At 38.5% G+C, this 8,603-nt stretch overlaps 1 pseudogene; it reads right to left on the reverse strand.

Moving 5' to 3' along the window:
• Positions 1-4,301: 4,301 nt before the first annotated feature.
• LOC128658335 (uncharacterized) lies at positions 4,302-4,420 on the reverse strand (annotated as a pseudogene).
• Positions 4,421-8,603: the final 4,183 nt, after the last annotated feature.

The following is an 8,603-nucleotide window of genomic DNA, read 5'->3' on the forward strand; positions in this document are numbered from 1 at the left end:
TATATATATATATATATATATATATATATATATGTGTGTGTGTGTGTGTGTGTATATATATATATATATATATACACATACATACACACACACACATATATAATATATATATATATATATATATATATATATATATATATATAAAAATATATATATATATATAAAATATGGAATAGAACAAGATCATGAAAATCATGGGCAGTAATCGTGATGCATCGCGATGCATCGTAGAATCGAATCGTATCGAATCGTTACAATGATAATCGTAATCGAATCGTGAGACAAGTGAAGATGCGCAGCTCTAATATATATATATAGTTCTTTTTTAAGTCTTAGAAAAAAACGACGTTTCAAGTACAACAACTCTTATTCATGCTAGTTACACAGTATTCTGTTACACTCTTTTAAAATCATTCAGTTTCGTGCCAACCACCAAACAATTTATCTAATCTAATTTAGATAATTTCAATAATCAGTTTCATGATTATAATTGTATATTTATATCCATCTTAGAATTGATTACAGGAGCACAGACCAATCGTACTCCCTGTTCAGGCCCTTAGGAGTAATACAATCCAACTCATGTATCCAAAACATTTATTTTTGTTTTGGCACAAAGTGATCAGCCAACCATCATTGCCTGTGTTCAAGAACTTTCCAGCGAGAGGATTTTATCTGCTGTTTCTGTCTGTGCACGTCAATGCCTGTGTTTGTTCATTTAATTGGCACTCGGGAGCCATAAGAAGAGGCCACACCTCTGGACACCAAGCTCATCTTTTATTGTGAGAAGAAGAACTGCAGCTGAGAATAATGGGAGTAGGTAAACAATTAAGGAGCAGGAGCCTGTGTTACATCAAGGTGGTAAATAAAATAAAGAAGAATCTAAGTGACCACAAAACACATAATAGTCCCTGCACACACAAACTGTCATCCAACATCCTTGTTCTTTTTGTGCAAATTATTTCTCTAATCTGTCTCCGTTCGTCAAGTTCTTTGAGACTTTAAAAACTGTTCCAGATTCAGTTTCCCGGGATTAAAGTTTAGGAAATGTCAGGCACACAGACCAACCATAGGCTACAGGAGTCCAGTTCCAGTGACTGTCCAACAGGATTTCGAGGTGCTATTGGGTTGTTGTGTCTAATGTTATATTAAGCTCCACCTCAAATGAATACAATATCATTGGTTTGAAATAAAAAATTAAAAATGGGGAGTTGTTCACGATTGTAAAGGTGGGTACGTGCCTATTTTAGGCTAAACAAAATAGTTGTCCACAGCACTATATATATATATATAGTTCTTTTTTAAGTCTTAAAAAAAAACGACGTTTCAAGTACAACAACTCTTATTCATGCTAGTTACACAGTATTCTGTTACACTCTTTTAAAATCATTCAGTTTCGTGCCAACCACCAAACAATTTATCTAATCTAATTTAGATAATTTCAATAATCAGTTTCATGATTATAATTGTATATTTATATCCATCTTAGAATTGATTACAGGAGCACAAACCAATCGTACTCCCTGTTCAGGCCCTTAGGAGTAATACAATCCAACTCATGTATCCAAAACATTTATTTTTGTTTTAGAAGCTTTTCCCTGTTTACCCCACTTCTTTGAGGATTCACATTATCTATTACTTGCCATCTCAATTGGCTGATTTGATGTCCACATTTTAAGAAGTGGTTGGAAACAGGGGCTTCTAAATTCTTACACCTTATATTGATCGGTGTTGACACATCCTGTCCCTGACCATGCGGGTCGTTTCCCCAACATAAATCAGGGAACAGGGAGATTTAATAAGATACACTACAAATGTGATTCACGTATATAATATTCTGTCTGTATGTTATTTGCATAAATCAAATGTTAATTTATTCCCATCTTTAGAGGCTCTTGTATCTAGAAAGGTAACGGACTCTTCACTATATTCCACCGAGAATTCCAATCCCCTAACTGCTGCATTTATTCCATTAACAAATTCTTTAGAGACTCAATGTTGCCTCGCCATATGCCAAAGATGTCATCTATGTAAGGCCACCAAGTGGCTCCATATTTAATAAACTTCTAATTTTCATAGATAACCCTTTCTTCTATCTCATTCATAAACAGATTGGCATATGCTGGGACAACGTTGGTCCCCATAGCTGTTCCTTTCACCTGAATATACCAATCACCTTGAAAACTAAAGTGATTCCAATATAATATGAGTCTTAATAGATCTTCAATAAACTTGTAACCCAGAACATTTCTTATTCATCTTAAGTATCTTTTTAATTACTCCAATCTCTGTCTCGTGTTTAATGGCTGTATATAAGCTCTTCACATCCATTGTATATAACAAGAATTTATTAGACTCAAGATACAAATCTTTAGCTTTATTTAGAAAGACCCCTGTATCTTTAAGATATGAGAAAATTCATATAACTTCTGGCTGCAGTATCATATCTAAAAATATTAAAATATTAGTGAACGCGGAGTTTACACTAGAGACTATGGGCCTCCCTGAAGGTCTAACTGCATCCTTATGTACCTTAGGTACAGTATAAAGGATGGGGTTTCTAGGTTCTTTATTGAATAAATATTCTTTTAATTTTTTATCTATTAATTTGTTATTGTATGCCTTATTAAGGACGCTTTCAAACTCTTTTTGTATATTGTCAACATTATTATATTGACAATTAGTATATTGATTATAGTTTAACATCTTATAAGTCTCCTTGTCCCCCAACTGGCTCTCAATTCCCTTGCTGTAATATTTCCTGTCTAAGATTACTGTGGCCCCACCCTTATCTGCTTTTTTTAATGGTCACCTCGTTCGATTTATTTTTAAGAGTTTGTATAGCTTTAAGCTCTCCTTGTGTCAAATTAAACCCTTTAGTTTTCTTTAGTTGTTTAAAGTGTTTTTTTGTTCTCTTTCTTTCAGTCTTATCCTTAAGTTTGTCTACGTAATTTCCAAACCAATTCAATTAATGTATTTACTGTTGCAGGATTAAACACACTTTTATTTCTTAGTGCTAATTCTTTTAAAGACCAATCTGTATTAGTATTGTTAGTTGAATATCCATCATAATTATTCTGGTTAAACCACATTTTTAATTTAACATTTCTAAAAAAACTTTTGTAAGTCCTTATTCAATTCAAAGAAATTGGTTTTAGTGTAAGGGCAAAAAGATAACCCTTTTTCCAACAAGTTAAGTTCATCACTGGATAGTTCTTTTCCATATATATTAAGTACAGAAGGACATTCAGGTCTTACCCTTTCTGTGCTGTCACTCGTGTGTTTCACCTGTCTCCGGCTTACTCACATTATCACCACTTTCAGTTACTGACGCTGTTGGCCATAAAATTGTCGGCCCCTCCGATTCGATCTCCTTACTCCTCCTCTTGCTGTGATTCCTTCCACCTCTATTCCTTCGTTGCTTGTATCCAAAGGGGAGGAATTGTCCGACTCGGAACATAACGTCACGGCTCCTCCTGTACCACCTGACGTTTTCTCTTGTTGTCTATTGGTTCTTCGTCCGTTGGCCCGTTTGTTGTTCCTGTAACCTTGGTGTCCATTTGTATACATTCCCCAATTGGTAATCCAACTCATCCCGTTGGAACTTCTATCTTTTCCGTTTTTAATGGTCTTTTGGAGTTCAGCAGTTTTACTTTCCACTTGTTTAATTAAAGTATCCATAACTAAGGAACTCCAAGGTCCTCCCTGGAGGTTGAGCTACGCCAATGAGATGAACATGTCTGACGGAAATCTGATAAATCGGACCAAACTTAGTTGAAGCCAAGCTGTTCCAAAATGTTTATTAGGAGAGAAGACTCCTCTCTGGTCCAAAGACCCAGAGTCTTTAAAGTACCCGAAAATGTTCCCTAGCGCGAAAAGGCTGGAAGCCTAAAGTCAGAATCTCCCAAGATGGTCCCAGGCAGCAAGTTTTTTTAGACAGATGATCCTGAGAAATCCCAAGATAGAGAAACTCACGTTATTGAGTCTAGGATTATCCTCTGAGAGAGATCGGAGTGGTCTCCGTTCAATTGTCTGAGCATGCAAAACTGTAGAGGTCTCAGATGGAAACGAGCAAAAGGAATAAATGTCCATAGAAGCAACCACTGGTCCAGTTAGGGCACCACCGCTATTCCCTGAAATCTGACCGCCTCCAAAAGGGCCCCCTGAACCTAAAATTCGAGGGCCGTAGCAAGACCAAAGGAAAAGGCAACAAACTGGTAATGATTGTCCAAAAAGGCAAACCGCAGGAACTGGTGACGTTTCCTGTGAATGAGAATATAGAGATAGGCGACCTTCAGGTCTACGGACAGCACCTGGTATTCCCAGGCGGTCTCCCATCCAAGTACTAACCAAGCCCAACCCTGCTTAGCTTCCAAGATCAGACAAGATCGGGCGCATTCAGGGTGGAGTGGCCGTAGGCTCGACATGAACTGACCTTCTTGAACTAATGGAAGACTGGAACGAATAGTTTATATTTCAAAGAACGGTACCTTGAGGAACTTGATGAGACATTTTAGGTCTAAAATGGGACAGAAAGTTCCCTCTTTTTTTGGTAACTACAAAAAGATTTGAGTTAAATCCCTGACCCTGTTCCTCTACTTGATCTGTAACAATCACTCCCAGGGAAGAGAGGTCCTTTACGCAGCTTAAAAAGGCCTCTCTTTTCACCTGGATTGAGGACAACCGGGACAGTATAAATCTGTCCCTAGGGGGGCAAGACTTAAAGGGACACTCAATCAAAATTAACCTTTCATGATTCAGATAGAGCAGCAAATTTTAAAAAACTTTCCAATTTACTTCCATTAACAAAATGGGCACAGTCTTTTTATATTTAAACGTATTGAGTCACCAGCTCCTACTGAGCATGTGCAAAAAACATAATTTATGTAAGAACTTACCTGATAAATTCATTTCTTTCATATTAGCAAGAGTCCATGAGCTAGTGACGTATGGGATATACATTCCTACCAGGAGGGGCAAAGTTTCCCAAACCTCAAAATGCCTATAAATACACCCCTCACCACACCCACAAATCAGTTTAACGAATAGCCAAGAAGTGGGGTGATAAGAAAAAAGTGCGAAAGCATAAAAAATAAGGAATTGGAATAATTGTGCTTTATACAAAAAAATCATAACCACCACAAAAAAGGGTGGGCCTCATGGACTCTTGCTAATATGAAAGAAATGAATTTATCAGGTAAGTTCTTACATAAATTATGTTTTCTTTCATGTAATTAGCAAGAGTCCATGAGCTAGTGACGTATGGGATAATGACGACCCAAGATGTGGATCTTCCACGCAAGAGTCACTAGAGAGGGAGGGATAAAATAAAGACAGCCAATTCCGCTGAAAATAATCCACACCCAAAATAAAGTTTAAATCTTATAATGAAAAAAACTGAAATTATAAGCAGAAGAATCAAACTGAAACAGCTGCCTGAAGTACTTTTCTACCAAAAACTGCTTCAGAAGAAGAAAATACATCAAAATGGTAGAATTTAGTAAAAGTATGCAAAGAAGACCAAGTTGCTGCTTTGCAAATCTGATCAACAGAAGCTTCATTCCTAAAAGCCCAGGAAGTAGAAACTGACCTAGTAGAATGAGCTGTAATCCTTTGAGGCGGAGTTTTACCCGACTCGACATAAGCATGATGAATTAAAGATTTCAACCAAGATGCCAAAGAAATGGCAGAGGCCTTCTGACCTTTCCTAGAACCGGAAAAGATAACAAAAAGACTAGAAGTCTTTCGGAAATTCTTAGTAGCTTCAACATAATATTTCAAAGCTCTAACTACATCCAAAGAATGCAATGATTTCTCCTTAGAATTCTTAGGATTAGGACATAATGAAGGAACCACAATTTCTCTACTAATGTTGTTAGAATTCACAACCTTAGGTAAAAATTTAAAGGAAGTTTGCAACACCGCCTTATCCTGATGAAAAATCAGAAAAGGAGACTCACAAGAAAGAGCAGATAATTCAGAAACTCTTCTGGCAGAAGAGATGGCCAAAAGGAACAAAACTTTCCAAGAAAGCAATTTAATGTCCAATGAATGCATAGGTTCAAACGGAGGAGCTTGAAGAGCCCCCAGAACCAAATTCAAACTCCAAGGAGGAGAAATTGACTTAATGACAGGTTTTATACGAACCAAAGCTTGTACAAAACAATGAATGTCAGGAAGATTAGCAATCTTTCTGTGAAAAAGAACAGAAAGAGCAGAGATTTGTCCTTTCAAGGAACTTGCAGACAAACCTTTATCCAAACCATCCTGAAGAAACTGTAAAATTCTCAGAATTCTAAAAGAATGCCAGGAAAAATGATGAGAAAGACACCAAGAAATATAAGTCTTCCAGACTCTATAATATATCTTCCTAGATACGGATTTACGAGCCTGTAACATAGTATTAATCACAGAGTCAGAGAAACCTCTTTGACTAAGAATCAAGCGTTCAATCTCCACACCTTTAAATTTAAGGATTTGAGATCCTGATGGAAAAAAGGACCTTGCGACAGAAGGTCTGGTCTTAACGGAAGAGTCCACGGCTGGCAAGAAGCCATCCGGACATGATCCGCATACCAAAACCTGTGAGGCCATGCTGGAGCTACCAGCAGAACAAACGAGCATTCCTTCAGAATCTTGGAGATTACTCTTGGAAGAAGAACTAGAGGCGGAAAGATATAGGCAGGATGATACTTCCAAGGAAGTGACAATGCATCCACTGCTTCCGCTTGAGGATCCCTGGATCTGGACAGATACCTGGGAAGTTTCTTGTTTAGATGAGAGGCCAACAGATCTATTTCTGGAAGTCCCCACATTTGAACAATCTGAAGAAATACCTCTGGGTGAAGAGACCATTCGCCCGGATGTAACGTTTGGCGACTGAGATAATCCGCTTCCCAATTGTCTATACCTGGGATATGAACCGCAGAGACTAGACAGGAGCTGGATTCCGCCCAAACTAGAATTCGAGATACTTCTTTCATAGCCAGAGGACTGTGAGTCCCTCCTTGATTGATGTATGCCACAGTTGTGACATTGTCTGTCTGAAAACAAATGAACGATTCTCTCTTTAGAAGAGGCCATGACTGAAGGGCTCTGAAAATTGCACGGAGTTCCAAAATATTGATCGGTAATCTCACCACCTGAGATTCCCAAACCCCTTGTGCTGTCAGAGACCCCCACACAGCTCCCCAACCTGTAAGACTTGCATCTGTTGAAATTACAGTCCAGGTCGGAAGAACAAAAGAAGCCCCCTGAACTAAACGATGGTGATCTGTCCACCACGTCAGAGAGTGTCGTAAATCGGTTTTAAAGATATTAATTGAGATATCTTTGTGTAATCCCTGCACCACTGGTTCAGCATACAGAGCTGAAGAGGTCGCATGTGAAAACGAGCAAAGGGGATCGCGTCCGATGCAGCAGTCATAAGACCTAGAATTTCCATGCATAAGGCTACCGAAGGGAATGATTGTGACTGAAGGTTTCGACAAGCTGATATCAATTTTAGACGTCTCTTGTCTGTCAAAGACAGAGTCATGGACACTGAATCTATCTGGAAACCTAAAAAGGTTACCCTTGTCTGAGGAATCAATGAACTTTTTGGTAAATTGATCCTCCAACCATGATCTTGAAGAAACAACACAAGTCGATTCGTATGAGATTCTGCTAAATGTAAAGACTGAGCAAGTACCAAGATATCGTCCAAATAAGGAAATACCACAATACCCTGTTCTCTGATTACAGACAGAAGGGCACCGAGAACCTTTGAAAAAATTCTTGGAGCTGTTGCTAGGCCAAACGGTAGAGCCACAAACTGGTAATGCTTGTCTAGGAACGAGAATCTCAGAAACTGATAGTGATCTGGATGAATCGGAATATGCAGATATGCATCCTGTAAATCTATTGTAGACATATAATGCCCTTGCTGAACAAAAGGCAGGATAGTCCTTGCAGTTACCATTTTGAACGTTGGTATCCTTACATAACGATTCAATATTTTTAGATCCAGAACTGGTCTGAAGGAATTCTCCTTCTTTGGTACAATGAAGAGATTTGAATAAAACCCCAGCCCCTGTTCCAGAACTGGAACTGGCATAATTACTCCAGCCAACTCTAGATCTGAAACACAATTCAGAAAGACACCAAGAAATATAAGTCTTCCAGACTCTATAATATATCTCCCTAGATACGGATTTACGAGCCTGTAACATAGTATTAATCACAGAGTCAGAGAAACCTCTTTGACTAAGAATCAAGCGTTCAATCTCCACACCTTTAAATTTAAGGATTTGAGATCCTGATGGAAAAAAAGGACCTTGCGACAGAAGGTCTGGTCTTAACGGAAGAGTCCACGGCTGGCAAGAAGCCATCCGGACATGATCCGCATACCAAAACCTGTGAGGCCATGCTGGAGCTACCAGCAGAACAAACGAGCATTCCTTCAGAATCTTGGAGATTACTCTTGGAAGAAGAACTAGAGGCGGAAAGATATAGGCAGGATGATACTTCCAAGGAAGTGACAATGCATCCACTGCTTCCGCTTGAGGATCCCTGGATCTGGACAGATACCTGGGAAGTTTCTTGTTTAGATGAGAGGCCAACAG

This window comes from Bombina bombina, chromosome 4, assembly GCF_027579735.1.
Source record: "Bombina bombina isolate aBomBom1 chromosome 4, aBomBom1.pri, whole genome shotgun sequence".
In the NCBI taxonomy this organism is placed as follows: Eukaryota; Metazoa; Chordata; class Amphibia; order Anura; family Bombinatoridae; genus Bombina; species Bombina bombina.